The sequence below is a fragment of the Giraffa tippelskirchi genome, chromosome 11, assembly GCF_054371585.1.
Source record: "Giraffa tippelskirchi isolate mGirTip1 chromosome 11, T2T-mGirTip1v1.2.pri, whole genome shotgun sequence".
Classification (NCBI taxonomy): Eukaryota; Metazoa; Chordata; class Mammalia; order Artiodactyla; family Giraffidae; genus Giraffa; species Giraffa tippelskirchi.
The window spans coordinates 31,033,918-31,053,810 of record NC_137285.1 but is presented as its reverse complement, the minus strand read 5'-3'; the positions used below and the strand labels follow the sequence as shown (position 1 = coordinate 31,053,810).

Genomic DNA, 19,893 nt, shown 5'->3' with positions numbered 1-19,893 from the left:
CTGGGCCAGGTGGCATTTAGCCTCCAATGTGGAGGCTTGGAGGCTGCGAGAGACCCACTGGGGTTCAGCTGATCCTTGTGGGTTCCAGTTTATCCTGCAACAGGAAAGCCCACTTTAAGTGGAGAGGTGCATCCCTAAAGCGCACCTGGATGAGTAGCCAGCATCCTGGATTTTCACAGCTAATTCCTGTGCTCACCCCACGCTCACTCCATCTCACCTCCCTGTGTCTTACTGCCCCAAGACTCTATCTTCACCATTTTCAAACCCACATTGACTTGACCATTTCCTCTGATCTACTGCTTGTCTTCCAGCATCTGAATCACTTTCCTGACCATGCATGGTGGCTGTATCACAGGCAGAGTCTTTCCTGTGGAGCTGGGGGACCAGGACTCCTGGGACTCACCTTCTTTATGGTTCCAACTTCAGAGGATAAGGAGACAGGACATGACCTTAGCACCAAGGGCAGCCTAATGTAGAGCACAGTTTCAAAAATATCTTTGGAAGGAAGGCGAGAAGGTACTGATGAACTGACAAGTCCTTGAGAAGTTTACAGTCTGGCATTTTCCTTTATTACATTATTCTGGCACTAACTTACACGTTGGACCAATCGTTCTATCTAGAGAGTCATTCTGCATACCTTTGAAACCTCTAAGTGGGGTCAATAATTATCTCAGCATAAAAGGACAAGGCAGAGGGAACACATCAGTTTCTTCTCTGTGCTCAATTTTTTTTTAAGAAGTACTTATTTATTTGACTGCACTGGGTCTTAGTTGCAGCATGCAGGATCTTCTTTGTGGCACAGAGACTCTCTAGTTGTGGCGTGGGGACCCCAGGGCATGTGGGATCTGAGTTTCCTGACCAGGGGTTGAACCCATGTCTCCTATATTACAAGGCAGATTCTTAACCGCTGGACCACCAGGGAAGTCCTTTCTGTGTTCGCTTTGCCGGGAGTAGATGTATGTTTGTGGAAAGCACAGGAGTCCTCTGAGGTGTCGCCTATCTCTTTCTTATCCAAAATATCTCTACCTCTCCTTTCTCTATGGTTTCTGTGGTCACTAATCGAACATTGCTGAGACCGGCATCAGAAATAGATTTCAGACAAAGAGTTTCCATCTTCTCCCTTCAGTCTACACTCTGCTCACCCAACACCTCAAACCTTCCCAGGGAGGTGGTTATGTCTGTTCATGCTCCTTTGGAGGGGAGAGATTTGCTTTTTAGTGGAAATGGAAAAGTAAGGTACTGCATATGCATTGCAGGCAGCCACAGGAGGGAATTATACAAGTTTAAAAGCAATGCATTTATCCCTCTCTTTTTACTGCTGGCCCAGCTGCTGCTCACCCAGCATCTCCTTGTAGGGGTGGGGGGGTAATTTCTCTTGTAAAAATGAGAAATTGAGAGCCCAGCAGGATTCCCCACTCTAGCATTTTTAACTGACAAGCAAGCATGAAGTAGCTAGGTTGCGACTACAAGGGGTTACCAGAGAAAAGGTGGAAAAATTAAACAGAAAAGATGGCAATCTAGAAAGTCTCCCTAACAAAAAAGGAAAAGGAAAAAAGAAGCAATAGCAGAATGAATCTCCTTCCCTCTTCTGTTAAGTAGAAAATTGGAAACTAGAAAAAGAGCTGTCATTTTTAAATTATTGCATTTTCCCCAATAGTAATTAATATGAAAAAGTAACACCTGATGGTGCAAAGGCACTGTTATTTTGTAATTTGAATGCTGCAGTAGTAAGCGGATTAAATAGAGGGCAGCTAACTGGTCCCTGGTTATTGATTTGATTTCTTCATCTGCTGTAAGGACTAGCCAGCATTGGCAGAGGGTGGAAAATTCCAAGGTGGTTCTATGTGAACCTGCTCATGTCATAGTGGTCTGGTTAATGGAGATGGTTGGCAGTGATGCTGGGAATCTGCTTTTCATTCCATTTTCCCTTCACAGGTCACAGGAACATTGAATGGATTCCCATCCCCACATTTCATCATGTATTTGATTGTATATTACTTTTTTAATATTTTGGCCATGCAGCACAGCACGTGGGACCTTAATTCCCCAACCAGGGATTGATCCTGTGCCCCCTGCATCATAAGTATGGAGTCTTAATCACTGGGCCACCAAAGAAGTCCCATACTTATATTTTAAAGTTACAAATTCTAATTTTTCAGACTTGTGTGTTGACTTCATCAACATGTCCAAATTCTGCTCAAGACCCATATTTCCCCTGACAGAAGCTGCACTCCTTCTCAGGTGGGACCCAAACACAGCCGCATCTCAGATTGGGATTTAAACCCACAATCCCTGACTTAGGAGGGAATTTAAATCCACTTTCTTTTGATTGAAACCACTCACCTAGTGTCAGGACTTTTGTCCTGATGAAAGCTCAGGTTCTTTGGTCTTGATGCACAAATAATTCATCTTGAGGCAAAGCAATAGGCAAAGAGTGAGTTTATTAGCACAGGACGCTTATGAGAGATACAAGCAGGCAAGCAAGGGAGCGCAGCCCTGAGAACACAGAGGGCTACACTTTTATAATCAAGGAAAAATTAGGAGGTGAGAGGACCACTTTCTTCCTCATTTTTGGATAAACGTCAAGGCTTACATCATTAGTTTCTTCTTTGACCCTATACTGTCCAATGGGGATTTTCATGGCACTATTTAAATCATATGTATATTAGCAGAAGAGTGATAACTAATAATAAAATATGGCAATTCATCTTAGGTTTCAGTATAATGTCCCCTCTCACTTAGTTTCTTTCCCCTTTGACCTGTATTCCTATCTTGGCTATATACAGAAATGCTGCTCTTCAAGGATAATTAACTCCCTGACTTCATGTAACAAGATTCAGACCCCATATCTATTGTCTTGTGTTTTAACTATCAGGCTTTGTGGCTTGATTGTTCCTGGTGCTTGGATGCACCTTCCTTCAGGGTAGAGTAGATTGTTGCTAGGTTACTGGGTTCTTTCCTTGAGTGGTCATTAGCTTAACAGTCTCCTAAATTCCCTTAAAATTCCCTTTCTGTCTTTAATCTCCTAGTGGAATTTCTACACTAATTATCCTGCTCTCTCTCTGTCGTGACTACTTCTCACGGCTCCTGCCCACCTCTGAATTTTCCCCTCACTTCAGGGCAGCGTCACTCAGCTTCACGCTGCTTCTTCAGTGGCAACCACTCCTTGCTTAGATTATCAGCTCTCTGAGGGCTGGACCAAGTCTTAGCCTTTTCCTTAGCTTCACTGGACAACATAACACTGCATATGTAGTAAGTAGTCACTACAATTTTTAAACATTAATCAGTCTAATCACATAAAGTGCTAGGTTTTAATCTTTTGTCAGCATCTTAATATATATTATTCACATTTATATGTAAATTACAATGCAAAACATTATAAAAAGCTGAATTTCTTTGTTCCAACTCTTTTCTTTCTCATAGATTATTTCTCTTCCCTCAATCTAGCAAAACTTGGAAATTTTGTATTACAGGATTTGCAAAGACTTTAAGACAGATACCCAGAAGCCATACCAGTATTCCTGGCTTTGACTTCATTAAAGGGACTAAGTAGTACTGAAATCTCATTTCTTTTTTGTTGTCGTTGTTTGTTTTTTTAAATGTATTTTTAATTGGAGGATAATTGCTTTACATTATTGTGCTGGTTTCTGCCATGTATCAACTCATTTCTAAATGCCTTGCTACACTGGAAAAAGATTCTTTCTAAATGGAAAAATTTCAGCTGTATTTTAAAAGCTGCATTATTCTGATAAGAATATGATACTATTTCAAAATGTGCTGATTTGGAGTCCATATTTGAGCTGGTTGGATGAGACATTGGATTTCTCCCTTTGTTCAGTAAGGGAATTCTTCCTATAACCTGCATTTCACACATTTATTCATTTAGTTCACAAATATCTACTGTATGTCAGAAAACAGACATTCTCTGCATTTGTATATTGGTTGAAGGAAGGAAAGCGACCAAGGGCAAAACAAGGCTGGGACTTTCCAATTTTGCTAGAGTCAGCTCACATAAAACAATGTTGTTAAACTATTTGCTTTCTTGTAGAGCTTTGGAAGTCCCCGAAATGATTTTCCAATAATTCAGTAAATAGATAATTTTATTACTGTCCCTGTGACACAGACATATGAGAAAAATTAAGCCACAGTTCATGCTAAAAATTTAGGAGATTCTATGGCAGGGTTGACATAGCCATCCTCTACATTTGAAGGGACAATGTAGAAACCAGTGTAAACAAATAATCAGATCATTGGTTGTTGGACTGAAGGCACATCATGGCAGCATAGTAAGTGTACTTGTTTTAGGACAAAGAGACTCACCAAGAGTAAGCGCCATTTAGTGTCACACGCTAAAGCATGAATGTTTAAGAGTACTCTTCTCATTTTTTATTTAAAAAATGGTGGTAAAATGAGCATACGTAAAATGGTACACTTAAAAAATTTAAAAATATGAAATGGTAAATACCTTGAAATGTGCAGTTCTGCAGCATTAAGTACATTTACATGGTTTCACAATCATCGCCCAGTTTCCCCCACGGTCAGTCTCTCCCACCAGGAAGCTTCCATAAGCCTCTTATCCTTATCCATCAAAGGGCAGACAGAATGAAAACCACAATCACAGAAAACTAACCGATCATATCACATGGATCACAGCCTTGTCTAACTCAAAGAAACTATGAGCCATGCCACCCAAGACGGACGGGTCATGGTGGAGAGTTCTGACAAAACGTGGTCCACTGGAGAAGGGAATGCAAACCACTTCAGTAGTCTTACCTTTGAGAAGCTCATGAACAGTATTAAAAGGCAAAAAGATAGGACACTGAAAGATGAACTCCCCAGGTCGGTAGGTGCCCAATATGTTATTGGAGAAGAGTGGAGAAATAATTCCAGAAAGGATGAAGACATGGAGCCAAAGTGAAAACAATACCCAGCTGTGGATGTAACTGGTGATGGAAGTAAATTCCAATGCTGTAAAGAGCAATATTGCATAGGAATCTGGAATGTTAGGTGCACGAATCAAGGTAAATTAGAAGTGGTCAAACAGGAGATGACAAGAGTGAACATCAACATTTTAGGATTCAGTGAACTAAAATGGACTGAAATGGGTGAATTTAATTCAGATGACCATTATATCTACTACCGTGGGCAAGAATCCCTTAGAAGAAATGGAGTAGCCCTCATAGTCAACAAAAGAGTCTGAAATGCAGGACTTGGGTGCAATCTCAAAAATGACAGACTGATCTCTGTTCGTTTCCAAAGCAAACCATTCAATATCACAGTAATGCAAGTCTATGCCCCAACCAGTAATGCTGAAGAAGCTGAAATTGAATGGTTCTATGAAGACCTACAAAACCTTCTAGAACTAACAACCAAAAAAGATGTCCTTTTCATCATAGGGTACTGGAACGCAAAAGTAGGAAGTCAAGAGATACCTGGAGTAACAAGCAAATTTGGCCTTGGAGTACAAAATGAAGCAGGGCAAAGTCTAACAGAGTTTTGCCAAGAGAACACACTGGTCATAGCAAACATCCTCTTCCAACAACACAAGAGAAGACTCTACACATGGACATCACCAGATGGTTGATATCAAAATCAGACTGATTATATTCTTTGCAGCCAAAGATGGAGAAGCTCTATACAGTCAGCAAAAACAAGACCAGGAGCTGACTGTGGCTCTGATCATGAACTCCTTATTGCCAAATTCAGACTTAAATTGAAGAAAGTAGGGAAAACCACTAGACAATTCAGGTATGACCTAAATCAAATCCCTTATGATTATACAGTAGAAGTGAGAAACAGAATCAAGGGATTAGATCTGATAGACAGAGTGCCTGAAGAACTATGGATGGAGATTTGTGATATTGTGTAGGAGGGCAGGGATCAAGACCATCCCCAAGAAAAAGAAATGCAAAAAGGCAAAATGGTTGTCTGAGGAAGACTTACAAAAAGCTCAGAAAAGAAGAGAAGCTAAAGGCATAGGAGAAAAGGAAAGATATACCCATTTGAATGCAGAGTTCCAAAGAATAGCAAGGAGAGAGAAGAAAGCCTTTCTCAGTGCAAAGAAATAGAGGAAAACAATAGAATGGGAAAACTAGAGATCTCTTCAAGAAAATTAGAGATACCAAGGGAACATTTCATGCAAAGGTGGGCACAGTAAAGGACAGAAATGGACCTAACAGAAGGAGAAGATATTAAGAAGAGGTGGCAAAAATACACAGAAGAGCTATACAAAAAAGATCTTCACGACCCAGATAATCACAATGGTGTGATCACTCCCCTAGAGCCAGACATTCAGGAATGCAAAGTCAAGTGGGCCTTAGGAAGCATCACTGTGAACAAAGCTAGTAGAGGTGATGGAATTCCAGCTGAGCTATTTCAAATCCTAAAAGATGATGCTGTGAAAGTGCTGCACTCAATATGCCAGCAAATTTGGAAAACTCAGCAGTGGCCACGGGGCTGCAAAAGGTCAGTTTTCATTTCAATCCCAAAGAAAGGCAATGCCAAAAAAATGCTCAAACTACTGCACAATTGCACTCATCTTACATGCTAGCAAAGTAATGCTAAAAATTCTTCAAGCCAGGCTTCAACAGTACATGAACCGTGAATTTCCAGATGTTCAAGCTGGATTTAGAAAAGGCAGAAGAACCAGAGATCAAATTGCCAACATCTGCTGGATCATCGAAAAAGCAAGAGAGTTCCAGAAGAACATCTATTTCTGCTTTGTTGACTATGTCAAAGCCTTTGACTGTGTGGATCACAACAAACTGGAAAATTCTTAAGGAGATGGGAATACTGACTACCTGCTTCCTGAGAAATCTATATGCAGGTCTAGAAGCAACAGTTAGAACTGGAAATGAGAGAATGGACTGGTTCCAAATCAGGAAAAGAATACGTCAAGACTGTATATTGTCACCCTTCTTATTTAACTTCTATGCAGAGTACATCATGCAAAATGCTGGGCTGGATGAAACACAAGGTAGAATCAAGATTGCTGGGAGAAATATCAATAACCTCAGATATGCAGATATGCAGGTGACACCACCCTTATGGCAGAAGCGAAGAGGAACTAAAGAGCCTCTTGTTGAAAGTGAAAGAAGAGAGTGAAAAGCTGTCTTAAAACTCAACATTTAAAAAACAAAGATCACGGCATCTGGTCCCATTACTTCATGGCAAATAGAAGGGGAAACAGTGGAAACTGTGACAGACTTTATTTTCTTGGGCTTCAAAATCACTGCAGGTGATGACTGCAGCCATGAAATTAAGACACTTGCTCCTTGGAAGAAAAGCTATGACACACCTAGACAACATATTGAAAAGCAAAGACATTACTTTGCTGAAAAAGGTCTAGTCAAAGTTATGGTTCTTCCAGTAGTCATGTATGGATGTGAAAGTTATACTATAAAGAAAGCTGAGCACTGAAGAATTGATGCTTTTGAACTGTGGTGTTGGAGACGACTCTTGAGAATTCCTTGGACTGCAAGGAGATCAAACCAGTCCATCCTAAAGGAATCAGTCCTGAAAATTCATTGGAAGTACTTATGCTAAATCTGAAACTCCAATACTTTGGCCACCTGATGCAAAGAACTGACTCCTTGGAAAAGACCGTGATGCTGGGAAAGATTGAAGGCAGGAGGAGAAGTGGGTGACAGAGGATGAGATGGTTGGATGACATCACCGACTCAATGGACATGAGTTTGAGTGAGCTTCGGGAGTTGGTGATGGACAGGGAAGCCTGGCGTGCTGCAGTCCATGGGGTTGCAAAGAGTTGTACATGATGGAGCGATTGAACTGAACTAAACAATCATAACCATCATCCATCTTCAGAACATTTTCATCTTGCAAAATGTACCCACAAATCACTCATTCCATTTCCCCTTCCCCAGCCTCTGAACCACCATTCTACATTTAAAAAATATTTATTTACTCATTTGTCTACATCAGATCTTAATTGTAGCATGAGGGCTTCTCTGATTGAGGCTCGCAGGCTCAGTAGTTGTGGAGCACGGGCTTAGTCGCTCCAAGGCATGTGGGATCTTAGTTCCCTGACCTGATCGAACTCACACCTCCTGCATTGGAAGACAGATTCTTCACCACTGGACCACCATGGAAGTCCCTCTAATTTCTTTCTTAGAAAGAGATAGAACTTTAGTTCTATCTTTAGTTACTGCATAGAAGTGGAAGCATACCTGTCTTTTTGTGACTGGTTTATCTCATTAAGCATATTGTCCTCAAGGTTCATCCACGCAGCAGCTTCTGTCAGAATTCCTGCCTTTAAAAAGGCCAAATAATAATCCATTGTGTGGGGTCATCAGCCTCTGAACTGTTCCCCCCCTCCCCCCAAATTCATGTATTGAATCCTCAAATCCTAATGTGGACTTCTTTAGAGATAGGTTCTTCATGAAGGTAACTAAGGTTAAATGAAGTAGTAGGATGGGACCCCGATCCCAGAGAACTGGTGTCCTTGTAAGAAGAGGGACACCAGAGTGCTGTGTGTGCAGAGGAAAGATCGCAGGAAGACACAGAGAGAAGGGGACTTGCAGAACCAAGGAGGGAGGTCTCACCAGAGACTGACCCTGAAGGCACTTTGACCTTGGACTTCCAGCCTCTAGAGTTGTGAGAAAATGCATTTCTGTTGTTTAAGCCACCTAGCCTGTGGTACTTTGTTATGGCAGCCCTGGAAGTCTAAAGGATATGTATACACCACATTTTGTCCAGCCAGCCAGCCATTTATGGACACTTAAGCTGCTTCACCTTTTGGGTGTTGTAAACAACACTGCTATGAACACGGGTGTACAAACACCTGTCATAGTGCCTGCTTTCACTTCTTCCTGTATACACCCAGAAGTAGAATTGCTGGATCACATGGTCATTCTGTATTAAATTTTTTGAAGACTCATCACCCTTACCTACAGCAACTTCACCGTTTTACATTCCCACCAGCACTGCACGGCGTTCCAGTTTCTCTGTATCTCTCATTTTAAAAACATTTAAGTTTGGTATTTTGGTTCCTGAGAAGAACCTGTGGCTACTCAGTAATAACTGTAGCCCTGGGACCCCCGACCCCCTGTTCAAATGTGCCAGTTAATCTGCTTTCCTGAAAGCAGTAATGTACCAGTGCATAGCACTGCTTTTGAAGGTGGGGTTCAAAATAAACAGGAACCTTTGGTGCCATTTTGCATCGCCATCACTTCACCAAAAATTATTGTAAAATTCTAAGGTGCTTGATTAGCTTGGGTCATTCATGTCAAAAGTGAAAAAAAGTCACACACACACACACACACACACACACACACACACACACACACACACACACACCTCTTACCCAGTAGTGGCCTCACCGGTGTAAACAGAAGCCTATTTTCTACCTTTCTTCTCCAGGTGGTCCAAAAGTAGCAGATCATATGTTATCTGGGGCTTCCCTAGTGGTCCAGTGGTTAGGACTCTGCACTTTCATTTCAGGGGGTCCAGGTTCGATCCCTGGTTTGGGAACTAAGATCCTACATGCATCCCTTCGCACCCCACCCCCCATCTCAGAAACCATTCCCTGAGCTGAATGCTGATATTTGTGATCCTGATATTATCTGATTTCAGATTCACGTTTCACAGAGTCATGTAGCTCATACATAGAGTTCAGGAATATATTTCTTCGTATAACCTGTAAACTCTATTAATACTCTCTGCTAAGTAGGACAGCTTTATGAAATCTGTCTTTATAATTATTTTCACTTTTCATAGATTTAAGGAACCACTGGAGGAATAATTTTCGCAAACATAAAAATAATTACCTCAAAAAATTGCGAAAAAGCAAAAATTTTTTTATCATGTTTCCCAGTGTAGTATTAGTACTCACTAAATACTTCAATAAATCTGGGATCATGTTTAAAGCTTTTAATTATTCTCTACTCTTCATAGACTGTCTCCTTCTGCACATATCAAAGAATGGGGATATATATTTCAAATAGCTCTACTAGATTCTAAATGTTCCCTAGGAATTATTTACAGTGACCGCAGCATTTTTATTTCTCAGGCTACTTCAGCTGCAACACGCTGGAGTAAAACTGGCGAGTGAGAGTCAATATTTAACTGACACTTCACTTGGACATTTTATTCTCGTTTCAAGCTTTGATGTTTAATAATTGATCGAGGGAGGCAGAGGTTAGCTCATTCTACTCAATGGTTTTCAGAGTGATTTGAACAGAGGAAAAGCACACTGTTTAGTTTGCAGAAGGAATCAATCTAGGAGAAAGAGAGTGAAAATTAGATGATAATTCAGGTTGCAAATGATAATATTTTAGAATTAGAACTGAAACCAACAAGATTATAATTTAACAGAAAGAAATATGAACCTTGTACTTATGGTTAAAAATTTAGTAACACAAGAAAAGATATATCATGGTGTGGTATATCATGGTGTGGTATATCATGGTGTGGTTGGCTGATGCAGAGTTTGTAGCTGACTATAAACTCAGGTTGAGCCCAGAGGTGAGCCTCCTTGCTGACAAAGCTGGTTAATCCAGGGTCTCTGTTTAACAGACAAGGGGGCCACATGGTAGCAGCAGTTGTGAGGAACACCATGTTTCTTTAAATTTTTTTATTTTATATTGGGGTATCCCCAATTAACAATGCTGTGATACTTGCAGGTGAACAGCAAAGGGACTCGGCCATCCATATCCATGTATCCATTCTCCCTCAAACTCCCCTCCCATCCAGGCTGCCACATAACACCAAGCAGAGTTCCATGTGCTATACAGTAGGTTCTTCTTGGTTATCCATTTTAAGTATAGCTGTGTGTACACGACCATCCCAAACTCTCTATCTTTCCCTTCTCCCCAGCAACCATAAGTTTGTTCTAAGCCTGTGAATCTGTTTCTGTTCTGTGAGTTCATCTGTATCATTTCTTTTTAGATTCCACATATGAGGGATGTCATATGATATTTCTCCTTTTCTATCTGACTTACTCCACTCAGTATGACAATCTCTGGGTCCACCCATGTTGCTGCAAATGGCACTATTTCATTCTTTTTATTACTGACTAATATCCCATTGTATATACGCATCACATCTTCTTTATCCATTCCTCTGTTGATGAACATTTAGACTGCTTCCATGTCTTGACTATTGTAAACAGTGTGTGTGTGTTTGTTCTTAGTCTCTCAGTCATGTCTGACTCTTTGCAACCTCATGGACTGTAGTCAGGCTCCTCTGTCCATGGAGATTCTCCAGGCAAGAATACTGGAGTGGGTTGCCATTCCCTTCTCCAGAGGATCTTCCTGACCCAGGGATCGAACTCAGGCCTCCCTCATTGTGAACAGATTCTTTACCATATGAGCTACAGGGAAGTTCCTATGAGCAGCATGTTTTAAGGGAGATGTTGATGATAGGATGGGGAGACACCAGGATCACATCACACAAAGAAAACTGTAAGGAACTGCGGAGCCCGACTTGCAAAAGAACTTAGTCTGAGCCTTTCTCCATGTCTGACAGGTGGTCCCCCAAGAGAGGGATTAGTAACTAAGATTCAGAATTCAGACCATATTACAGGAAGGCGTATTTCAGTTCAACATAAGAAAGAATAATTTGACCTGTCCAAAAATGGAATGTGCTTCTGTGCTGGGAATATTTAGGCAGTTGGATGAACACCAGCCTTGGGGGTAGCCCTAAACTAAGGGTATGAGGTTATACCTGCTGACCATTCCCAGCCCCCAAACACTGGAAATGTGTATGTCTCTGCCAATACTGTGGGTGCAATAACTGGCTTTGGGACTGTATTAATGTAGTGGCCAAAACCTACTGGCAACCCAAGTGGATTAATATATCACTAATGCGACAAGGCGTCTGTTTACTTTACATGGGAATTTTGCCCTGGTCTCCAAAGCAGAAGCCACAACCGGCAACTATTAATGACCGGTTCTCAGAGGCTCTGAACAGCAGCTGAAATGTGGATTCTCCTGCATTGCAGGCAGATTCTTTACTGTCTGAGCCACCAGGGTAGCTATTTCCTTCTTCAGGGGATCTTCCCGACCCAGACGTTGAACCCAGGTCTCCTGCATTGCAGGCAGATTCTTTAACCAGGTCTTCCCAGTGGCAATAGTGGTAAAGCATGCACCTGCCAATGCAGGAGAGAGACATAAGAGACATGAGTTTGATCCCTGGGTCAGGAAGATCCCCTGGAGGAGGGCATGGCAACCCATTCAGTATTCTTGTCTAGGAAATCCCATGGACAGAGGAGCCTTGTTGGCTACAGTCCGTGGGGTCTCGGATACGACTGAAGCGACTTAGCACACACACATGATGGCTCTAACTTCAAAACCTTCTGTCTTTAAGGTTCTTTTGTGTCTGTGTGATCCCAACGACTGCAGATCCCGAGGGTTTCTGCTTGTCACCACCTAGATTGCCTGTCATGCTGTCTGCTTCATTTGAAGCCATCATGTGACCTAACATGAGTATTACGTGGAGTGAAAACGTAGATGCTCTTGAGCTGTCAGCATGTATAACACGTCCTGTCTGGAGTGTAATCTCATTTTAAAAGGGATCTGACTGTGAGCAATTAGCTACAGAAACCTGGGGGGCAGGTTTCAGGGATGAGTCACACAGTATTTGCAGGGACAGGGTGTGGTCACGTAGCCACATAGCCAAGCCACCAGCTCTTCCCCTACATAAACACGGTTGCTCACTGCAGTTTCGTTTTGGTCACCTGAATAGACCCTTCCAGACCACTTCTGTCTGACTCTTCAGCCAGTTATGTGCCCTGGAGACCCCGCCCTCTCTAACAAACAAACATTGCAACATTGCAGACATTTCCCCACTCACCAGGAGCCACATTTATAATGATCCACCAGCTTAAGTACCGTAGAATTTCACAGGTTTCCAAACTCCACACCAACACCGTTCAATAGGAATCATATGTAGCCCACATATATAATTCAAAATGTCTTAGGAACCACATTTTGTTTTTTATTGGAGCGTAGTTGATTTACAATGTTATGCTAGTTTTGAGTGTACAGCAAAGTGACTCAGTTATACACACACAGTTATATATTCTTTCTCAGATTCTTTTCCCTTATAGGTTATTACAAGATACTTACAGTTTCCCCTAGAAGCCACATTCTAAAAGTTAAATCAGGTGAAATCACTTTAATAATGTATTTTATTAATCTGGTATGTCCATGTGGTTATCATTTCTATATGAAATCAATGTCAAAAGTTATAAATAGAAAGTTTTACATTCTCTCTTTTGTACTAAGTCTTTGAAATCTGGGATGTGAATTTAATTCACAGCATATCTCAGTTTGGACTGGACCCTTAACAAGTTTCCAAAACCACTAGCATGGTTGCCATTTTGGAAAGTGCAGCATCAGACTTGTTAAAGCTCAGATGAATATTTTCTTAGAACATCCAAATATACAAGCATCCAGTTGATGGGTTTTTAACTAAGTTTCTGCAAAGAAGTATCAAAACACTTTTGACCTGTGACTTCTCTGTGAGGTCAACTTTTATGATTAGGATGAATAATAATTAATTAATTATGGTGAAGAACATCTAGACACTTGCTGTGTATAAATAAAAATGATTAAAATTATTACTGTGGTGATATAGTACAAAAATAGAACAACTATACAGGCTACCAGAATTTCAACTACTGATGATCAAGTAGGGTCTACCTAGACTAGGAATCTAGGAATTCATAGTGTGGCTCCTATATTATTTTTGGTGTTTAGTGAAAAAAACATAACACATATAGAATAGGCTCATAGCTTCCTGTCCTTCTTCACAAAGGACTGAAAGAGTCAGTTCAGTGCAGTTCAGTCACTCAGTCATGTCCGACTCTTTGTGACCCCATGAACCGCAGCACACCAGGCCTCTCTGTCCATAACCAGCTCCCTGAGTCCACCCAAACCCATGTCCATCGAGTCGGTGATGCCATCCAACCATCTCATCCTCTGTCGTCCCCTTCTCCTCCTGCCCTCAATCTTTCCCAGCATCAGGGTCTTTTCCAATGAGTCAGCTCTTCACATAAGGTGGCCAAAGTATTGGAGTTTCAGCTTCAACATCAGTCCTTCCAATGAACACCCAGGACTGATCTCCTTTAGGATGGACTGGTTGGATCTCCTTACAGTCCAAGGGACTCCCAAGAGTCTTCTCCAACACCACAGTTCAAAAGCATCAATTCTTCGACGCTCAGCTTTCTTCTCGTCCAACTCTCACATCCATACATGACCACTGGAAAAACCATAGCCTTGACTAGATGGAACTTTGTTGGCAAAGTAATGTCTCTGCTTTTAAATATGCTATCTAGGTTGGTCATAACTTTCCCTCCAAGGAGTAAGCGTCTTTTAATTTCATGGCTGCAGTCACCATCTGCAGTGATTTTGGAGCAAGATGATAGCTCTTAAACAGGGTCCAATTTGAATCTCATTTCCCTTTAGAGAGGAACATTTTTCTGTTCACCTTGACAGTGGGAGGAAGATTTTAAGGTCTTCTTTGTGGAAGAAGAATATTTCTTTTTAGAGCAAGGTTAAATCTGATGTTCATTTGTTTAGCACCACGATACTTCCTGTTTAATATCATTAAACACTTCTCACTATAACAGTTCAGGGCATTGCATTCAGTTATCTCAGGCCTAATCTTGTTTATTAGCATTAATAGAGAAGACATGGGGATGGCAAAAGGTGATGGAAATAGCAGAAATGGTTAGAATGTGGATAATATGGTAATAGCTACTGCCAGGCAAGTGCTATGTGCCAGGTTCATGTATAGACACAGCTTACTTACACACCATAGCTCCCAATTCTTACTACAACTGCATGAGGTTGTTAGATGTGGTTTCATTTTTCAGATAAGAAACAGCCTGAGAAGCAGTCTTTGAGAAGGTTACTAACCTAGTCTGCAATAGAATTCAGATAAAGTATGGTCCGTTTTCTCTGTCCCACACCAGAAACCACCCAATAAAGCAAAATAAATGAAAAAGGAAATGGTTTGCTGTAAACCAATTGCAAGCCTCGAGACATATTGAATGAAAGGGCAGAGTGTAAATTATATGATATAAACTTGGTGGGGAGAATAAAGCATTTCATCACTTCCCTGTACCACAAAGAAGAGGGAACAGTTGAAGGGGCAGTGACAACAATGGTGTCCTGAGACGATCATAAATACACTCCACAGAAAATGAAATTTCAGACAAACAGGGAAAATTGAAGAATAGGAAGGACTGAATGTATAGGTGATAGGTATGATTAAGAGACCAAAGCAGAGGGAAGAAAGTAATTCAGGTGACCATTATATCAGTGGCTTTCAAACTTTCCTGACTGCAGCCCGGAGTAAAAAATATATTTTACACAGGGACCCAGTTAACTAATGCTGTGTGTGTGTGTGTGTGTGTGTGTGTATACAGGTGCAAAGGGAGTTCATTGGAGAAAGGATAGTCTTTTATTTATTTTTTTATTTCAAATATGTTTTATAAATTTTTATCTTATATTGAACAATAGTTGATTTACAATGTTGTGTTAGCTTCAAGTGCACGACAAAGTGATTCAGTTATATGCATATACATGTATCTATTCTATTTCAAAGTCTTTCCCCATTTAAGTTATCACAAAATATTGAGTTTAGTTCCCTGTGCTATGCAGTAGGTCCTTGTTGGCTATCTGTTTTACATATAGTAGTTATGTACATGTCAATCTCAAACTCCCAATTTATCCCTCCCCTCTCTTTTCCCTTTGGTAGTCACGAATTTGTTTTTTATGTCTGGGAGTCTATTTCTGTTTTAGAAATAAGTTCATTTGTATCATTTTTTTAGATTCTGCATATAAGTGATATCATATGATGTTCGTCTTTGTCGGTCTGACTTGAGAAGGGACAGTCTTTTAAACAAGTGTTGCTACAATAATTGGATAGCCACATACAAAAAAGTTGAACTTCAATGCATGTCTCTCATCATATACATACTTTTTTTTTGACCATGCAACGTATGGGATCCTAGTTCCCTGACCAGGGATCAAACCCAGGCCCCCCTTCAGTGGAAGTGCAGAGTTCTAATCTCTGGACTGCCAGGGAATTCCTGACATATACAAAAAATGACTTGAAATGGATCATAAACCTAAATGAAAAACCTAAAACTATAAAACTTCTAATGAAAGCATAAGAGAAAACCTTTGTGACCTTGGGTTAGGTAAACAGCTTTTTAGACTCAACATCTTAAAGATGATCCATAAAAGAGCTTATTTATAAATTGGTCTTTATCAAAGTTAAAACTTCTATGCTCCATAAGACACTGTTAGGAGGATAAAAATAGAATGATAGACTAGAAGAAAGTATTTGCAAAATACATATTGATAAAAGACTTGTTTCCAGAAATAACTCTCAAAACTCTCCATAAAGAAACAGCACATATAAAAAAGGGCAAAAGACTTGGACCCTTTATCAGAGAAGACATACAGATGGCAAATAAGCACAAGATGCTCAATATTATTAGTCGTTACAGAAGCACAGACCAAAATTGCAATGAGATAGCATCACCCACTTATTAGAAGGGCAGAAATTTAAGACAGACTCTACTGTGTTTTGGTGTGGATGCAGAGAACACTGCAGTGTTCAGTAGAACACTGCTGGTGAGAATATAAAACTAATGACCATTTTGGGGATCAATTTGACAGTATTTTAGGTTAATACACCTACCGTATGACCCAACCATTCCATTCTCAGGTTTTACCTAAGAGAAATGAAAGCATATGTCCACACAATGGTCTGTACACAGATGTTCACAGTAGCTTGATTTGCAACAGCCCCAAACTGAAAACAACCCCACAGTCCATCACCAGGAAAATGAATACACTGTGTTTCATATTCATACAACAAGATACTATTTATCAATAAAAAGGGGATAAACAATTGGTATATGAGTGATCTCAAAATAATTATGCTTAGTGTCAGTAGCCAGACAAAAGAGAGTGTATGCTGTATGATGCCATTTATATAAACTTGTAGAAAATGCAATTAATTTATAGTAACTGAATGCAGATATGTGGTTGCCTTGATATGGGAAAGGGTAGGGGTGGGAAAAAGAGAGGATTTATAAAGCAGTGTGAGGAAATTTGGAGGTGATGGGATATGATTTTTATTTTGATTGTGGTGATAGTTCATGGGTAGGATTGCCAGATTTATCAAGTGAAAATACAAGGCACCCAACTAAATTTGAATTTCAGATAAAGAATATTTTTTAGTATAATTATGTACCATACAATGTTTGGAATATAGTTGTGCAAAAAATTACTTAGTGTTTATCTGAAATTCAAATTTAACTGGATGTTCTGTATCTCTCTGACCCCCTGTTCATATATGTACAACATTTGTGGAGGAGTGGGATGGAGGGAGGAGAGGGAGGGAAAGGGGTGGATGTATACATAAAGCTGATTCACTTTGTTGTACAGCAGAAGTTAACACAACATTGTAAAGCAATTATCCTCCAATTAAAAAATAAATTTAAAAAACTTAAGATGCAGTTTACTGTATGTCAGTTACACTTCAATAAAGTTGCTAAAAGCAAGAAGAAACTGGATTAACCAAGGAAGATGTGATGACTTTCCCAGGTCCTCCCAGTATCGGTAGCCATACCAGGACCAAAGTCCTAATGCCATTTTCCCTAGTTCAAAGGCTCTGTTTGCGCTTCCACACTGATTCAAGAAGAAAATGTTTGCTCACAAGGAGGGAAGAATAGATCCCCAAAGTGCGGACATTCAGAAGTGGGCTGACAAGAAACTTTAAATTAGTTTGTAATGTATAAGCTCTGCTCTCATGTGTGAAGTCTAATATTTTGCCTGTTCACAAGCCCATGTATTTATTTTTACATAAAACTATCATTGTATCATGTTCACAGATTACAGATTCTTTGGGTCAGAAATTGGGAAAGGGCATAAAAGGGTGGCTAGTCTCTGCTTGCGTGATATCTAGGGTCTCACCTAGGAGGATGCAGTCTATGGGCAAGAATCCTCTTGAGGCATCATCATTGACATTCGTTGGCTACTTAGACCCTTTTTGGGGCCGTCAGACCAAGGCTGCCCCTGGTCTTCCTGTGTGGCCTGGACTTCCTCACAACATGCAGCCTTGAACTTCTTAAAGGGGACCAGGGCTTCAGAAGTGAGTGTCTCAAGAGGCAAGAAGTGGTAGCTGCCAGTTTCTAAGGGCTGGACCTAGAGATGAGAGCAGTGTCACTTTTGCCATATGCTACAAACTCATTTTAAAAGCAAAATGCCTCAGTATTGTGAATTTGTTCTTGGAATAAACGAGGACTTGTTTCATTTCAATCCCCTTGACTAGTACCTGGGAACACAAGCAGTCCCCTGGCTGGCTGAGGAGAAAAGTGCAAAGGTGTAATAAAAAGATACAGGGAGCCTGGTAGTCCAGGGGTTAAGACTCCATGCTAACATTGCAGGGGGGATGGGTTTGATCCCTGGTTGGGTGGGGCCAAAAAAGGATTTTAAAAAATGTATCAAATGGATAAACAACAAAGTCCTACCGTATAGCACAGGGAACTGTATTCAATATCCTGGGATAAACAAAAATGGAAAAGAATATGAAAAAGAATGTACATATATATATGTATATACATATAAATGAGTCACTTTGCTGTACAGCAGAAATCAACACAACGTTGTAAATCAACTCTGATAAAAAATAAATTTTAAAAGATACAAAAATTTAGAGAGTGCCAATCCGTTGATTACTGCTTACCTGGTGTTCATAATCAAACATTTCTCAATAATCCCAATAGGGGGCTCACATGTTTTTCTTGCAACCTACTTTTGGTCATTTTAAAGCCATTCTTATTTATTTATTTGGCCATGCAATATGGGCCATGTGGGATCTTAGTTCCCCAATGAGGGATCGAACCCATGGCCCCTGCAGTGGAGGCACTGGAAGTACTGAGTTTTAATCACTGGATTGCCAGGACGTCCCCTTAAAGTTATCTTTACTCATTTATTATATAATTCACAAGGTGGTGAAATACCACTTTCTAGTCTAAATTGCCCTGGTCTAAACTGGAGTCACTTATGGCCATCTAGAAATAAACAATCCTTTCCTGGTGTCCTGTTTATCCGGGGGATAGAGAAGGAATGGCCATATTTCACTGAGGCTAAAAGTGTTAATTTCATAAATTGCATTCTAATTCCTCTGTAATTTTGATGTACTTTGGTATCAATGCCTACATTTAAAGTGGTAAGTTTCTTTTCTTTTCTCTTTTTGAAGCAAACCTGGTATTAAGTCAATGGTATGTTTTACAACCCATAGCAGCTGTCTACCCAGCCCTGTGTTAAGTTAAGCTCCTCTCTCTGGATTAGGCAGTAATTACCATCATTACTCAGAGCATGAACAGAACAATGCATATCCGCTCAGCTCTTCCAGGGGTGGGTAAAACCAGTGCCATTCTTACTCATGTTATTATTTCTAGTCTATCTATATCATTTATCATCTCACCTACTTTTCTGTGTTTTTATCTGCACCAGCAGGTTAACTATATTTACATCTCCTGACTGGTCACTTATGCAACTCTTAATAAAATCAACAATCACAGAGTTAGAAATGAGATGGGGCCAAATTAACACCAGGAAAGTAGAATAAAGCAATGCTCTCTTCTGAGACCTTTTGTACAAATAAAAAGTAACCTCTTTTGGACTTCCCTGCGGATTCAGTGGCTAAGACTCTGAGCTCCCAATGAAGTGGGGGCCCGGGTTCAATCCCTGGTCAGGGAACTAGATCTCACATGCTGCAACTAAAGATCCAGAATGCTGCCATGAAGATGGAAGATCCCGCATGCTGCAACTAAGACCCAACTCAGCCAAATAAATAAACATTATTATTTTTTTTTGAAACATAACCTTTTTGATGTAAAATAGTCAT

General features: G+C 40.4%; 1 protein-coding gene and 1 non-coding gene across 5 annotated transcripts in view; both read left to right on the top strand.

Moving 5' to 3' along the window:
- Positions 1 to 19,893, top strand: part of SPMIP2 (sperm microtubule inner protein 2) — a 117,702-nt gene that overhangs the window by 17,888 nt on the left and 79,921 nt on the right. The gene's annotated exons all lie outside the window — the stretch shown is intronic.
- On the top strand, positions 9,417 to 9,489 carry TRNAE-UUC (transfer RNA glutamic acid (anticodon UUC)). Its single transcript has one exon. It is a non-coding gene; the product is annotated as a tRNA-Glu (tRNA).